We start from the raw sequence: 17849 nt of genomic DNA, 5'->3' as shown, positions 1-17849 counted from the left end.
ACTTGTGAACACAGCGGCTGTCAGTGACTGTTCACAAGGAAGTTGTCCCTTCATAACTGGGTCTAGAATCCCACTGTAATATGCTAGAGGCGTGTATCCCAATGTAGTCCTCTGTGTGAGCACTGTTTTCATGACTGTCCTATTTATGTGCAGAAATAAGAAAAACTCCTCAGCATAATTGGACATTCCTAAAGCAAAAGCCGTACTAATTGCTTTCTTCAGCTCTTCAAACCCTTCCTCCACATCCCCAGTCCATTCTATTTTTGTACTGTTCACCTGTGCTTTCTTCAAAGCCTGCAAAAGGGATCTTGTGTACAAACTGTAGTGAAACACCCAGGTTCTACAGTAATTACATAGTCCCAAAAACTGTTGCATCTGCTTTACCGTATGTGTTTTTGCAGTTTTTTAAAATTGCCTCAGCTCTCTCATGTGTCACCTTCTTTTCTTCATATGAAATCAACTGTCCTATGTACAACACCTCTTCTTGCAATGTTTCCTTGTCTACCTTGTATCCCTTGCCTGCTAGGATAGTCATCAACTGAATCTAATCTTGCATGCACTCATCTTCTGTGGTGCTACAAATTAAAATATCATCTACATACTGTATCACAGCACTCTTCAAATCAATATTGCCTAGGTCCATCTGCAGAACCCTATTAAAGATTGATGGGGACTCACAGTACCCTTGGGGCAGCTTAGTGTGTTTCAGACGAGTTTGGCGGAAAGTAAATGAAGTCAAGTCTTGTGAGTCCTTGTGCAATGGGATTGAGAAAAATGCAATTTTCAAATCAATGGGATACTGCATAGTATTGTCACCGGGTTAGGAATTAAAGGAAACTCTGCATCTACAAGCTGGTTAATCAGTCTCATGTCCTATGAATCACCACGATCCTCCCTTTGACTATTTCACAGGGTACACCATAGTGTTGCACAATGATTTTGACGGTACCAGAACACCTTTTTGCATCACTGCTGAGATAGTCTTGAAAATACCCTCATTTGCCTCTCGAGACATGGGGTACTGTCTTGCTCAAGGTAACATCTCTCCTGGTTTCAGCTTTATCTTAACTTCCCCTATTCCCTTTAACAGTCCTATGTCATAAGGGCCTGTAGTCCGTAAGACGCTTGGCATCATCTCCAGGTCTTCAAAAAATACTGGATGCTGCCGTACTGTCACCATTCACTGTATGATTTCCATTTTCTCTATTTTTATCCAATATGTAATGCTCATAAAGAACACTAATTCATCGCCTTTTGGGTAATCTCTAAACATATCATCATCATCATTAACATCAGTCAGTCTGTACCCTTCTTTGATAGCTATCACTGTTCTCCATGGCCTGCACTTGTTCTCCATGGCCTGCACTTGTCATCTGTTCCTTCAAGAATCACCATTTCCCTTCATACTATGGCTGCTTCTAATCCTATAGGGATGGTCTGTCCTCCCTCTTCGTCCATAGGTATCTGTGGTCTAAACAACAATGTGTCAGTTATTCTCATTGTTCTTCCCACTAAGCCAGGTAGCCATGTCAATCGAATGCTCACCCCATAAAGAAAAACCTCTGGCTCCACTGGAACGCCTTGCAGAGCCACTTGCCCATTGAATGCCAAAATAAATTTGGCCACATTTATGGAATGTATTCCAGGAGTGGAACACACTATCCCATCATCAGTAAAGTAAATCGTCATGTTAAGTTTTGTCATCAAATCCCTTCTCAAAATATTAACTGGTGTCTGTCAAGAATACAACAATGGAACAGACATATCACACTCTTTTATAGAGACTGGTAATTCATCAGTAAAAGGAACGTGGCTCGCAGCTCCAGAGAACCCTTGAGCACTCATGACATTTCCTGACATTGGATATTTTCCCTGTCGTATACATGTACGAGTAGCCCCAGTGTCTACAAAAAAAGAAAAAAATGTGCCTCCTATAGTTGCATCAACCCTTGGTTCCTCTTGAGGTCTGGTATCTGCCATGCCTTTCACCCATTTCATACTATACTGTTTGAGCTTTGGCATGTGTTTTGCAATGTCTTACATAAATGCATCAGAGGAGTGATATCTCACATTGTGACAAGTTTCAATTGACTGTCAATACTTACCAGAGTTTAAAAAATACCCCTGCCACTTTTTCGATTCTTAAAACAATAAATATGAGCGTGCTCCAACAATCGCTGCTCGAAGCCTTTTTTTTCTCCATTTTTCTCTGTCTACCTCTGGATTGGTACCAACCATGTCCCTCGATAGATAGTATAACTTCTTAACTTATTCTCAATTCTCGCATGACTGTTTGTGTCTCTCCTCAACACCTTAATTCAACAAAAATATATAAACAGACCGACTAGTCGACTTTACATAAAAACCTTGGTGATCACCTTCCCTCTCTGCCCCTAATTCACAGAGTTTAGATTGTCACTTTATGCAGACCTGTTCTGCACATAGCCTAAATTACTTCTATTGGATTGTGAGACCACCTCCTCAAAAACCCCTTGGCGTAGGACTCTTGGGCCTTTTAACCCATCAATCTTCTGGCAAGATGGTTGAGGATATCCTATCTTTCAAAGCTCTGGAGTCAACAGGTTGATGGGTCTTCTATAAAACCATCTGACAATACTACCATGTGAACCCGGGGGTTCATAAATCAGTAACACATCATGCATGGATCGGATGCAGAATAACACTTACACAAAATAAGACAGACTCAGGAAGTTAGCAAAATGTCTCCTCTAACTGTTTTATTATCTATTTTCTAAAACAAGAAGTTACAGCGGACATCAACGGACGTTTGCTTGTGTTAGCGCTTAAACATTTCATTAAAAAATCATACTTTTATAACAAAAACTCATCATACGAGATGTCATACTACGTGGGAAGCAAGAAAAACCTATGGGGGATGTGACTGGCTTAAGAGGAACATCTAAGTATACTTTCTATATAGGGACAGGTTATGATTGGGTATCTACAGTCAGGTGGACAACTTATGCACACCCCTAGTACAAGTCATCCTTATCAGTTATTAGATACACAGTATACAATTGGCTCTCAAACTATAAGGCCCTTCGTTACATGGCCCTCTATAATTGGTTGCCATTCTTGTACCCTTCTGGAACTTTTGGCTCACTAGCAGCACATAAGATGATACTCCAGGTGCTAGTGGGTAGACTTGACCGTGTCTCCCCCCCAATTAGCCCAACATCTCTATTCACTCATGCCTTCGGCCATTCACATTGTCTTTGAACTCGGCCTTCAAAATTATTCTTGCTCCTGGGAATGTAAGGGAGTATAGGCACATTCTTATAATAGTTCTGGTCTACACGCCCACCCCTATTTCCGTCCTTGGCTCACGTGACTGGAGACTGCATTTTGGCCTGTTTTTCTGCATTTCATTGTCCTCAATTAACAAACTTGGCACTCATGGTGTTCTTTCTTTGCACCTTGACAAAAGGCAATTCAGCGTCTCACGGTTCCTGTTCTTTTCAGGTAGTTAACCAGTTCTTGGCTACCTTATCCTTTGACACCAGGCCAGACAGCTCTTCCAAGCCTTTCCATGCTCTTCATGTTGCTGCAACACAGTTTTCGAATCCTTATTTCTTCCGGGTCTGAGCTTACTAAATATGTGACACTGATATCCAGAATTCTATATAATGGCGGCACCACCTGCAATCTATTGACTACATACAGCTAGCCTTAAGGTCACTTAGTCTACTTGCGTTGCTGCATCAGTACAGTTATAAAATGGCTTTCATTTTCAGCAGTGCTCTTCACACGTGCAATATTCATTCCGCATATGAAAGTTTACTCGATCCTTTATTTCGTCATCAGATTCCATAAAAGTCTGTACATCCTCTTCTTCAGCCACTCGTTTCAGTGTGTTATGCGCGCTTCTTGTGATGTCACCCCTTCTCTTTCTCTCATCTTAATATTCCTTAAGGGATCTCCTCTAAGAGTTTGTATATACATATATATATATAGGGTATACATCGTGTAGGGTTTTCTCAATGGATACCTTTTCTCGAAGGCTATCCATGCAATAGGCACAATCACTGGTGTTGTGCATGTTGTGATCTCTGGCTTCCAGCATATAGGATGGGGCGGGACTTCCTGCAGAGGCATTCAGCTGCTCCTCTACAGCATGCACGGAGGTTGCGGCTTCAATGAATGGCTGTAGGGTGATTCAACGTGCAATTGGTTGATTATGCGTGCACGGATGTCACGCAATGGTGTGGGCATAGTTGCATAAATGCATCTCGATGTGCCATTGGCTTGAATGTTGATGCAGCTACGCAACATAGTAGCTTCAAATGCGATTGGCCAATAGAAAGAGGTGAAAAAGCTGCAAAGGCATGAAGCTGCGACGCCATTTTGCGGTTAAACCAGCTCTTTAGATGTGGCTATAAAACTATTCTAAAAAAAAACTATTGTACATATGTATGTGGGCAGTTGTGTTGTAAAAATGTGTTTTAAGATACATTGAGTGAACTCTGTACACAGTTACTGTAACACTTTAATATGTTTCTATTGCTAAACAGTACATATTATTGCAAACACTTAATATGGAAAAAACATTTTTAAAAATAGGGTTGTTTGGGGGAATATGGGTGCACAATTGCTTTTTATTTTAATTTGTACACATGATACATCCTTTTCATTAGCCCAATTCCCTGTATTATTAACGTCAATTATGTATGGAATAACAAAACCCTTGAAATTCAAGAAACAAACTATAGTTTCAGGGACGTTAAGGTAAGAACTTAACACAAAAAAAACCTGAAATTCAGCTAAAACCACCTTAACTTCACGTCCCTGTTGTGCAGCCTATGACCACAATGATGACATCACAGATCGCATCACTGATGACTTCACTAATTACATTACATTACATTACAATAGTAATTGACTTTAAGCATGAACTTCAGCCGCCATGGTCAATGGGCATGGACAAATATATTTTAACTTGTGAATGGGTACTAGTCATGGCCTTCAGTTATGCATAGTGGTCACAACCTTCAGCCATGTGTAATGACTATTTTAAAACACTCAGGCTAACAAATATAGATTTTGGCCTTTACCAGTGGGTACAGCTTTCCGCCGTGTCCACTGTATGTTATCTGTACTGGTCAGTCACTAGCAATAGACTTCATCACAATACTGGACAGTGGTCACAATCTTTGGCTGTCTCCATTATATATTCTAAAATATAAATGGGCCACTAGCCATGGCCTTTGACCTTGAGCAGTTTGTACATGTTTTGGCAATGTCAACTGTATATTTTAAAATAATCAAATGCAGTAAGTGATGGTCTTTCGGCTGTGCCCACTGTGCATTATATTCACTACCCTGCCACTAGCCATGGTCTTTAACACAATACTAGCCAGTGGCTATGGCCTTTGGCTGTACCAACTGTATAGTCTGACATATTAATGGGCACTAGCTATAGCCTTTAGCCATGGACTCTGAATACAGCTTTCAACATTGCCCACTGTATATTTTATAACAGTGACAGACTACTAGGCATGGCAGTTAACCATGCACATTGGTATTTTTGAACACTAACCAGCCACTAGCCATGCCCTTTGGTGCTGGCCAGTGACCCAACACTTTGTCATGGCCAAGTCCACGGCTTAAATTGTTATTAAGGTAATCAATGATTTCATGAACTAACTTAGAAATTATGTTACATCTAATTCCATTATTGATATAATCAGTTGTATACAATGTAATTAGCGTTGTCACCAGTGATGGCATCAGTGAGGTGATTTGTAATGTCATCGGTGTTCTCATACAACATGCAATTAGTGATGTAATCAGTGATGTGATCTGTGATGTCATCATTGTGGTCACAGGCTGCGTTACAGGGGTGCGAAGTTAAAGTTGTTTTAGCTGAATTTCAGGGGTTTTGTTGTGTTAAGTTCTCACCTTAACATCCGTGCAAATTAAGTTTCTTCCTTGAATAAATATATATATAGTGAACTATTCGGAATTATCATTTTTTATAACATTATTTTCAGATATTTTTGTACATTGTTAACATTATTGTCACAGAACAAATGTTATATTATCAAACTGATTGATTGAATAAGAAAAATATTGACTTTGAGGCTTCTCGTTTTCTCATGATTTCTTATTTCCCTATCACAGAACCAAGACTTTTTTAGACTATCTAATCTACACATATATTTTTGTGCTATATACTGTTTGCTCATGTTTTATTCTGTATGCCTTGAAGAAGGGTATCCATTACAAATCATGTACCAGCAGATGGGTGCGCTGAGTTATCGACCCGCCGAACACTGGATTGCACTACCACTACCCTTAAGAAGCGAACCCTCTTATTGGAGTTTCCGCAAATGCCTCAAAACATGGCTGTTTACACAAGAGCTATAAAGGAGCAACACTGCATGCACTGTATCCACGCATCCATGTAACTGCATCCTGCAACTGTATTACTCATAGGCAAATCTATATCATAAGTATTATTCACAAAATGCACTTAATGTAACCAGCGCCTTGATGCCTCGGGTTTGGTGCACTATACAAATGTCTAAATAAATAAATCGACCAGGAAGGCAATGAAATCATATTATTTGAGACCAACCAACTAGAAGGGCTATTGTTTCTCAGCCTTTTTGGGCAGGGGATAGGCAGGAGGACATTTTGCAGGCAACTTTGGATGCTGCAAAATGCTAATGCTGCAATCTTTTAATGATGTTAAATGCAAACCTATTGTGCATGCTTTCTGAGCTGTGTTAGAGGGGCTTTGAACATACACAATAGGATGTCTCCGAGCAATGCCATAGAAAGATGATTGCTCGGAGCATCTGGCAGTGAGTCGGAATTCTATTAATGGCACAGAGGCGAATATTATCCCTCTCAGGACGCGTCCCTAATTCTTTATGTCTTTCAACAGACGAATACTATGCAGGCTAGTCATTTTACAGAGGGAGTCCCCAGGTCCTATTGGTGTCCTTGCTGGATGTGGATAGTGTTGGTGATGCTGTTCTTTCTACAGCTAAGGACTTTTGAAGACTGATGCTCGTATCACAAAGAAAAAGAGCAAGGGCTATCATATATACAGATGGACGTTTAGAGAGTGGTGGCAGGACCAGATATGATTGTGAGTTTTGTAGCTTTTCCCTTTTGTAAACTGTGTGCTCTTATAACTGCTTAGAAAATTAAGCGTTGTTTGCAAAATAGATAGCCTCTGTCTCATGTCATAGTATAATGTACCAAAAGTATTCCAGTGTTAGGTCCTACCTAACCTCACAGAAGCAAAAGAAAATCTACGAGCAACCTACCTGTTTGGTGAGTCGTGCTTGGCAGATGTTAGGTATATGTATTTATTTTTTTATTTATACATTTGTTGGAAGCGTGCAAGGCCCACTGGCATCTAGGCGCTAGTTGCAGACCAGAAATGTTGCTGAGGGTCAGTGTCCTTTGAAGAGATGGGTTTTAAGCGTTTTTTTGTGAAAGATTGGTAGGAAGGTTTGCTGCGCAGAGCAGGGGGTGGGGGGTTCATTCCAGAGCAAGGGGGCGCGACGGGGAAGATAGCCCCTTGCGCTTTCTTTCTGTTGAACCTGTGTGTCATGAGATGGTACTAGTAAGCAGATCTTACTGTTCTGTTTGTAGCATGTAGGTAGATTTTGTTAGCCAGATGAGTGGGGGGATGTCATAGGAGAGGCATCAGTGGGTGATGGATAGAACTTTGAATATGATTCTGTCCTTGACCGGTAGCCAGTGAGTGGATTTTCTTGCCTCAGAGTTGTGGGCATATTTGCTAATGTCCAGCACAGCACAGATGGCATTGTTTTGGATTGTTTACAATTTCTGAAGATTATTTTTTCCGATGTACCACAGAGTAGGGCATGGTAGTAATCCAGTTTGGATCAGATTAGGGCACATGCAATTTCGAGGCAGTTCTGGGTGGTGAGGAATGGTTTGCTAGTGTAGATGAGTTTGGTTGCATATCTGGAGGAGATGTGGTTGATTTGTCACTCCATGGAAAGCAAGGAGTCCAAGTAAACGCCTAGGGTCTTGACGGAAGAAGTAACTGGTATTGTATGGCCGTCGATGATGAAGGCTTTATAGGCATCATGGAGTTTGGGAGGCCTATGAGGAAGAGATCGGTTTTCTTATCATTGAGGCTTAAGCTGTGTGGGGCCAACCAGGATTGGACGGTTTCGTAGATGGCGTTGATTCGGAGGTTGTCGGTAGGGCGGTCACCTGTAAGGGGATGAGGATCTGCGTATCCTCCGCATAGTTGGTATACGAAACACCCAGAGCATCCATGAGGTCAAAGTGGGAGATGCAGGAGCCTTGTGGGATATCACAGAAGGTGGGTGTGAGGGTGGTGGTGGCCTCTCCAGTGAACACTCTGGAGGATCTGTCAGTCAGGAAGGAGGAGATCCATTTGGAGGCCTCTTTGTAGAAGTGGGCAGAGGGTGAGATAGCTTGGCAGAGGATGTCGTGGTCTACAAGGTTAAAGGCGGCTGAGAGGTGGAGCAGGAGGAAAGAGAGAGAGAGAGGGGGGCCCTGGTCATTGAAGACATCCAGCTGATTCTTGAGGTCAAGGAGGGCTGTTTTGGTCCCATGTTTAGGGCGGAAGCCCAATTGGCGAGCTGCAAGGAAGTGAAAGTGTTCGAGGTGGGATTGGATCTGCAGGTAGGTGACTCTGTCCATGATGTTTAGGAGGAAAGATACTGTTGTGATGGGTTAGTAGTTGGTAGGGATTTCTGGGTCCAGTGTTTTGTTGCACGGTGCAATCCAGGATTCTTTGGAGGGAGGAAGGGATTGTGTTGGAGGTGAAGGAGGAGTTGATTATGGTGGTTATGAGGGGGAGAAGGGGTTCAGCACATTCTTTGAACAGTGAGGCTTGGCAGGCGTCTCGCTTGCAGAGAGAGGGCTTGAGGCCATTAATGATATTGGTGAGGGTCTGGGTAGTGACGGGTTGGAATTGGAAGGGTCATATGCCGTTGGGGTCTTGTGTGGGTGGGAGAGGAGGGGTGAGGCTGGTCTGGATGCCTGTTTGGCTCTGATTTTTGCTTGCAGGAGAGACATTTTTCCTGAGAGGGTATCTTGGATGGTGTCGCACCATGCGTTATCTTTTTGTGATGGAGACAGGGGGTTGTGGGGTACTCAAGTTCCTTGAGTATGGCAAAGAGTTCATGGAAGCTCAAGGTGGCTTTAGAGATAAGTTCCTTGTAGATGCATGCTTTGGGTGTCAGGATGGCTTAAGGTGGGAGGCGCTAGTGAGGAGGGTTTTGTTGGCGGCCGAGGGTACTTTGCGCCAAGTTGCCTCTGCTGCTCTTTTGGTGGCTCTGATGGAGCGGAGGCTGGAGGTGAACCAGGAGTTCAGGTGCTTCCCGTTTTTGGCTTTGTTAGCTTTGAGGGGGTCTAGGTGGTTGACCGTCATGCGTAACAGGGTATTGTAATGTCCAGTGAAGGGGGGATGTTTGTATTGAGAAGGGGGAATCATCCTTTGCTGGTGATGTTTTGGCGGTTGCGAGCCATGATGATCGCTGGGTTCGGTATAGACTTGGTTTGTGTGAAGGGACACAGATGGCAAAGGAAACAATGTGGTGATCTGACCAGGGACATGGGTGGTTGGAGGTGGTAGTAATGTTGCTGTTGTGGTCCACAAGCCAGTCAAAGATGTGGTCATGGGTGTGGGTGGGTTGGCTGATAACAAGTTGGGTGCAACATAAGGCTTGGATAGTGATGTGGCATCAGTGTCTGCTGGGTCATAAAAACCCAGGTTAAAGTCACCTAGGAGGAGCAGTTGAGTGGAGGGTTTATATTACATGTTACATGACATAGGTTAATATTGCTTGTATCAATCTGCATTGTTTTATAATTTCATTTTGCATGTCTAAGATGTCACACGATATGAAACGCCTGCTCCCAGAGTGAAGAAATGACATGTATTATTATTCTTAATGTAATTTTTCACAAAGGGAATAGAAATTCATGTGTTCTCAGGTTTCACTTGACCCCACAGATCTATGTATTTGCCCTGGATTAGCGGATTGGGATCTCTTGAAGCAGGGAAGAGGAAAAGGACAACTCGTAAACAAACAATACGACAAGATAAAAAGACCAAAACGGGAGGGACATAAAACAGCACGAAAACTGAATAAGAGCAGTGCAACAAAAAAGGTCGAGAAGTGGACACAAGCAGACAAAATCCGAAAAGAAACCAGCATGAAAACAAAGGGACCCATAAAGAGACAAAATGCTGACTCGAACAGGCATAGCAAGTAATACATACAGGAAGAGGGAGCAAATCAGATAAGTGCTATGAACATCCCATACTGCATGATGTAAAAAGAGAAGGTAAGAAAAATGTTTGGAAAAATATGATACAACATGAATGTGGCAAAATGTAAAACTGGTAGTAAAACAAACGCAGAAAGGGAAAGAAAACATGAATGAAAGGATTGTGTGAGGATTGACACCCATGCATTCTGCCTAATATAACCCAATGTGACTCTGGGGGTTATTGTCAATAATCTCCTTGTCCTGAGGTATTATAATCGCAACTGGCCTGCATCTTCGTCGTTTTTAATGGACATTAAACATACAGCTGGTGGCGCTGTATCCTGTTTAGATATCTCAGCAGACATTTGGATTGCGTTTATTTAGTCTGGGTCAGAACCTGGTTTATCACAGCCCCCTAGGAAGATCCCCCATTCCCATATCAAAATCCTAGGCCAAATAGCTTGCATTTGAAATTAATGACACAGCGCATTTCTCCAGGTTATGCAGACACAGCAAAACTCAGAGCGAAACACGATTCTATGGCAAGGCAGGAGGCTCCTATTATGCATTACAATCTTTACTCTGAAACCACAGCAGCAAAGAAAAACTTTTACAAAACAAAAAGTTTCAACAACAGAACAAAACAGAGTTCAATGTCAATGTAAGGGGGAGCTCCCCAATCCATCATGGAGGACGGGTCATGCCCTACAGAAGACCAATGAGCAGGGACCCCTTTCTTTATAAGTCCTTTACTCTAAAACCAACTCCTCTTTCTTCGCTGCCAATGACACAGCTAAGTTACTCCTAATTTAGTTGTGCCTTGCATGTTAGTCAGTAGCAGGCTTCGATAGCATATATAAATATATATATATATATTGGCCTAAATTGTGTTAATGTATTTTATAATATATAGTATAGTGCCTTTGGGAACCTTTCTGCTTTAATATCATTGTAGCTGATAGGCCGCGTGTGACCATTGTTATTCTTTCCATTAATGGGTATTAGAATGGTGGCACTCGCGCTTGCGAACCCCTGGGTATTAAGAGCGTCTTTATCTTTATTTCTATACAACTATTTTTATCCTCATTTCATTTAACATGCTGTTCAGCATGCATGCAGGTCTGTCAGAGGCTTCTGTTTTAGACCCGGCGTGCGTGGCTCTCCTTTAATTTGGCACAAGTTGGACGCATTTACAGCAATGCCTGCCAGTCTGGCAGAAGCTTTTGCCTCAGACCCGGCACGCGTGGCTCGCCTTCCATTTAACATGCTTTGATGAGCGTATTTACAGCGACGCGTGCCGGTCTGGCAGAAGCTTTTGCTTCAGACCTGGCACGCACGGCTCACCTTTTCATTTAACACACTTTCACTTAGCGTATTTACAGTGACGCGTGCCGGTCTGGCAGAAGCTTTTGCTTCAGATCCAGCGCGCGTGGCTCGCTTTTTCATTTAACACGCTTTGGTGAGCGTTTTCAGCACCTAGCCCTATTTTCTTTTAACACCACTGGATTCAACATATTTTCTACATGTGTGACCCTCATTTCATTTAGTAAGCCCTTTAATTGAGCATATATACAGTACACATATGCCGCTGTAACAGTCTTTTAAATATGAGTTCTATTGTCCCGATGCGTGCCGGTCTGTTGGAAGATTTTGCTTCAGACCTGGCACGCATGGGCATCTGTATGATTTGAACTGCTCCTCCATATTTTCTTTCACTATGGATCTGATGTTTATTTATATATGTTTATTTATGTATATATGTACATATGTTTAACTTTAGCACGGCGTGCATGGGCCTCAATTGTTTGGGAAATATACAGAAAACGTCTGCTTCAGCACAGAAGTGAGATGGCTCAATAGTAAGGCTGCAGGTTTATCATACGGTAGGACCTGGATTCGCTTCCCGCCATGTCCCGTGTACACGTTTATGGATATTTATAGGTATATTTATATATTTTTAAATAGATCATTTTTAATTTTGCTTTCTAAATTGATATTTTTCAGTTTTATTTGGTGATGATTTGCCTACTGAAGAGCCTGATACGCTGCCAGTCGGCAGCTTTATTTAGGCGCTGCACATGCTTCAGGTGATTTGCCTTCACTGTAGGTGCCATAACCTGCTCGGTTTCAGGCTTTGCCTGAGTTATAATGCGAGGCTACCCCCTTGTGTACTGTTGGTCACCACACCCTGCTATGGTGAGCAGTTTGAGGTGCACTTGCTCAGTGTATTCCTTTCTTAAACAATATTTTAAGCTATGTGTGCAGCACATTAACATTTCCTGTCAGCAGTAGCCCGGATGGATCAGTAAGCATCAGCTTTTATAAAAGGACCCAGCGTTTGGGGCCCTGTTCGGGCGTAGCCCCACTTCCTAGGAAGGATTACTTTGTATTTATTATTATTTATTAATTATTTGTTCATTATTTATTTAATACTTCAAAGAAAAGGAGTTTGGAGGAGGTTGTTAAAAGTCCTTAGGGGGCCCTACCTTCCTTTCTAACCATCTCTCACGCGCTAGCATTAGTCTTTTAGTTAATTTTGTGGGCCCCTTACATTAGTTAGTTACAGGACAACTCAGTCCTTCCGCTTCGTTGGGCAGTTCAGTCCCCACTGTTTTCTTATACAAATAGTTGGAGATCTATAATATACTTGCTGAAGCGGGAAATAACCCTAATATCCGTATTGACGTGCAAGAGCTGCGGAGCTTGATGTACAGATGGGTTTGCCTGCTCAGCAACACCAAGTTCACTCCTTAAAGGGTGGCAGGATTTCCCTTACTATTGTCCCAATATTGTATAGATCAATTCAGTTTTATCCATTGGCGGGGACAAGGTTTGCTCAAAGGTGACTGTTTCGTCTTGTTAGCAAGACAACGTTGGGCTCCCAGGTTCTGACCCTGTTGCAGTGTTTAGGAAACACTTGCTGGTATCAGAGAGAATGGTTACCAAACAATAACATTTTGGAGCACGCCTCCATAATTTCCTCCCAAGGCTTTGTCTGTTCCCGCTACTACGTCTAGCGGTGTATACAATTCTCCTCTGCTCGAGGAGTGCAAGCCCAGTTTTGCCCTCAAGGGAGTTGTTTCCCATTGCAGTTTATAAGTGGCCGTTTATGTTCATTCTTTTTACCTTTCAGCGCAGCAAATAGAGTGCTTTCCTTAACAGCGGTGCAGAGCCTGCTGACGTAGGTGTCAAATCCAGTAAGAGTAAAAATAAACTTTTCATCCTTCCGAGGTCAATAAATGAACTCCACACACCGTGGATAGTAATAATTAGCAGCGCTCAGATCCTGAGGGTTTGTAACATTATATAAGTGCTATTTTTTTTTTATTATGTACAATGTGCTTCTTCTTTTTTCCTTTCCCCTGATCTCCGGAGAGGCCAGTCACCCTTGTATGCATACAGAGGTCCAAGTCTCACTTTTGTTGGGACGGTGGTCCCAATATTGCTTCATAGTTTTTTCAATACTGGGCACGATAATTATCCCAATGTCATTACCTCACAACCCCCCACGACACCCTTTTAAGGGGGGTTGCATCATAATTCACACCTCTGGGAGGAACACCTGAGGTTTCATGTGTTTTTCCTTTAACAGGAGTTCTTGCTCTTGACTAGTGCAGAGCTCGCACTGGCCATTTGCCTCACGTCTGTTTGTTTTCCCCTTCACCATTTTCCTGGTATTTCACTAACTTAAACAGAGCCGCTGCGGGTTCACTTCAGTCAAAAGGGGTACGGATGATATACTGGTTCCTTGTTTTGGTTAAAGTTCTGGGTTTCTAGCCCAGTGGAATTAGCGAGCCCCTTCCACGGTCTTGGGGGGGGGGGGTTTAAGTGCAAGAGTATATAGTTTTAGTAGAGGTGTAAGCGGATCAACTTCTGGGCTTCAGTGTGGACCTTGGGGTTTGTATCCTTCTCCTTCTTCTTCTGGGTTGCAGGGGTCTGGGAGTGGTGCTCATCTTCCAACCAAGTTATTTCTGCCTCTCTATCCCAGGGCGTTTTGACGACTCAGCATTAGCCATCCCCACAAGTGTCTGTCAGTACGATTGCTCAAGGGCAGGGAGACATTTTGTAAGTCATCTGCAGGGCAGGTAGACCTTTTTGGTTCCCGCTGGAGATTGTTCTGGAATAAAGTGTCAGCAGTGTACTGGAGGTGTCTAGATAATCTGGATTTACTAAGACAAAAGTTAGTCTTCCTCCGTAAGAAGATTCATTTTTAACTGTTTAGTGATCAGTTTCCTTGCAGTATAGAGTCTTTCTCAAGGCTATGGGTTTTAGTGGTCCTCTGGTTCGTTTATGTTCCCATAGGGGATTTTTCTCAACCTTGGGGATGCGGATTGGTCCAAACACCTGGCGCTTCTAGCAGGGAGTTCATGGATCGCTATATGGGAGCAATGGGATGTAAGATAAGTTTCTCTTTGCCAAGTTTGTCTCTTAAGGGTCAGGTTCAGGTAATTTCTCCCTATGGTCATGATAGCAGAGTCCTTTTTTTCAAGGGTTCAGGAGGTCTGAGGGTCTCCGTCTTTTCGGCTTGACAAAGTTAACTCTTCCTGGGGTTTTTCAAGGTTTTTCAGGAATATCTCTTGTAAACAGTGCCCCCTGGTTGGGCTCTTCTTAGTCAGGATGTTATTTAGCACCTATCTGCTGGATTTCAGGTGTGGCCCTTCTATTCCCGCTTCTGCCTCCAGAAGACGTAATACTTTTCTGGGTTTAGAAAGGTTACTCGTATACAGTTGTAACATTTGTCTGGAGACAATGGTGTATTTAAGGACAAGTTTTGGGGTACACTTCTGGGTGCACAAGGTCCTCAAGTCACTTGCTTTTTAAGCTCTATCTAAGATATGTGGTCCTATAACATGGTAATCAGGTGTCCCTTTTGACTCCCGCTTGGGCCTTCTAACAAAGGTTTGCTTTTCCAACTCTGTTTCTCCAGGGTAGTCATGTGATATGTCTGGTTTCTAATAGGTTTTCTTTCATCAACACTTGGGATGGAACCAACATAGCTTTCACCCCTCAGAGGAGGGGGGGGATTCTCTTTATCTCCAGGAGAACTAAGTGTTTAACCTCTTACTTTTACTATCTAGGTTACCATAAAATGATATGACCTTAAGTGTTTTAAATGTTTGATATTGAAGAGAGAGGAGCTTATTACTCCTATGCCTTTTCCTGCCTATTACTATAGGAATACTTTTGTCTGGGGTTCCCCCAGCCCCCTCTCTTTTTAACTAGTTGGATTTGGTGGCCTGTAAGCAGCGCTGTATTTGGCACATCTTCCTAGTTTCTTTACAGTTAAGACGGCTATGCCTTATAGGACAGTTTTTGGGGCAGCTTAGCCTGGGGGAATACATTTTTGCAATCAGTTGATTGGTCAAAATAGAAACATTTTAAATTACTTCTTCTACTGTTATTATTGTAGTGTCTCTATTGTATTGTTCATGTTATAATTAATATAATGCAAGAGCTTCAAACTTGCATAATAGGAGCCTCCTGTCTTGCCATAGAATGACTAATCCCCCTCACTAGAGTGAGAAGGGGGTTTAGAGTCTATTAAAGTAAGGGAGGCGAGTATTATTATCCAACCAACAATTTTTATATGGTATGATATTACATTTATAGCGCGCCTATATATATATAGATGTTTCAAGCGAAGAACATTCTTTGGTTTGTTGTTTTTCCTATCCACCCACCCTTCTTTGTTTGTTGTTCCTACAGCTTCGGGCTGAGATATTCTATTCAGGAACATGGGTCACATTTTCAAGAGGTGGAGAGTGTGTGATCTGGGAGCTTCGCTGGATATTGTCTCCATATTCCATCATTGGGTCTGTGCAGTGGAAGTTTGGTTCAAGACAGCTACAGAAAGAGGAGTTGGTTTTAGAGTAAAGGACTTATATAGAACGGGGTCCCTGCTCATCGGTCTCCTGCAGGGCATGACTCGTCCTCCATGATGGATTGGTGAGTTCCCCCTTACATTGACATTGAACTCTGTTTTGTTCTGTTGTTGAAACGTTTTGTTTTGTAAAAGGTTTTCTTTGCTGCTGTGGTTTCAGAGTAAAGATTGTAATGCATAATACTCGCCTCCTTGTCTTTAACAGAATCTAAACCCCCTTCTCACGCTAGTTAGGTGGATTAGTCATTGTAGTTCAGGGCTTGCTCCTCTAGTCCTGGTCCTTTCTTTGCACATTGGAACACGCAGTGCTAGATTTATAACAGCAACAATCAAACCTGCAAGCGCCTGACAGCAGAGAAGAAAACAGAACTGGGTGAACATTTCCTGATGGACTTGTTGCATCTATGCAGATTTTAGGGGACTTCCGCACCATGAGTGAATGCTATGTTGTGAGCCGCACAATAATCCTGCAATGCACCAGTATCTTTTGTTATCTTGTCATAGAAAGGTACTAAGAGATTCTAGTCTGTAATTGTTCCCTTAAAGAGTCCGATTCATGAAATATATGCCCGGTTGAACGTGAATTTGCACTGCTGAAAAGTGACTGTGCACTGCCAACACAAATCCTGATTCATGGAACCATGCAAAGTGTACTTTTGCAATGCAAAGACCGGGCGAAGTCAGTGAATAGTCATTTTTGCAGAACAACATTGCTCTGACTTTACACTGCAAAAATACACTTTGCACGGTTCCATGAATCAGGGTTTGTGTCAGCAGTGCAAAGTCACTTTTGAGCAGTGCAAAGTCACTTTGTACCGGTCAAATATTCCATGAATAGCGCCCTATATTCTTCAGTTTTATTGATGATTGCATTGCTGCTCGAAATGTGAATGATGACAAAATGTTGTTGATGTGTCTGTGTTAAGTGCTTTTGACATCATTCTTTGATGGCTATTAGGATGCAAATTTAAACCCTAGTCTCCATAGGAAAGCATCGAACGCCAGGCAGCCAAAGGCATACTACATAATCAGAGAGAATTATACCAAGCAAACTGCTGACAATCACACATCTTTCCCTATCAAAAGAAGTTCTCTGATGCGAAAACAAAAGAATCTATGGTTGCCTCCATTCTTTAAAGGAGGCAGACGTTGCAGGTTTTCCAAATGATGTTTTCCCCCTAACAATAGATTGATGCTAACATCAGCTCCTGCGAAGAGTGGGATTGCTTGCAGGGCGGCATTCGTGCACCACATGTCTATCAGCTGACTACCAGGCACAGCATCATTGATTACAAAGACGGGTTCCAACACGCCTAAAGAGCCACTAACACGCAGGATTGATTGCTTTGATTATGATTAATTTACCGCTGTGATGTGTGACATTGTGGGTGTGTGTGCCAATTTAAATCACGCAGGTGACTAAGCCCATGTTTAAGAAATCAACAGGCAGAAACAAAGGAATCAAATCGAAACACAGTGACACAGTGCCAAGAAGGAGCCATTGTGAGCGATACAGTCAAAGAAGCCAGGCAGCGAGTAACATGCTGCTTTGAGTTTTCGCATGAACCGTTTAAGTCAAAGAAAGCGTGTTTCAAGGATTAGTCACAGATGTGTTACCAAACTCGCATTAGTCGGAGATGTGTTGAGCGAGTTTGTGAACTTGCACACTTTTGATTAATGTTTCATGTTTTCTGATTTAGGCCTCGATTCT

This window comes from Ambystoma mexicanum, chromosome 5p (genome assembly GCF_040938575.1).
Source record: "Ambystoma mexicanum isolate Mex_15411 chromosome 5p, UKY_AmexF1_1, whole genome shotgun sequence".
NCBI classification, from domain to species: domain Eukaryota; kingdom Metazoa; phylum Chordata; class Amphibia; order Caudata; family Ambystomatidae; genus Ambystoma; species Ambystoma mexicanum.
Note: the sequence above shows the minus strand (reverse complement) of the source record.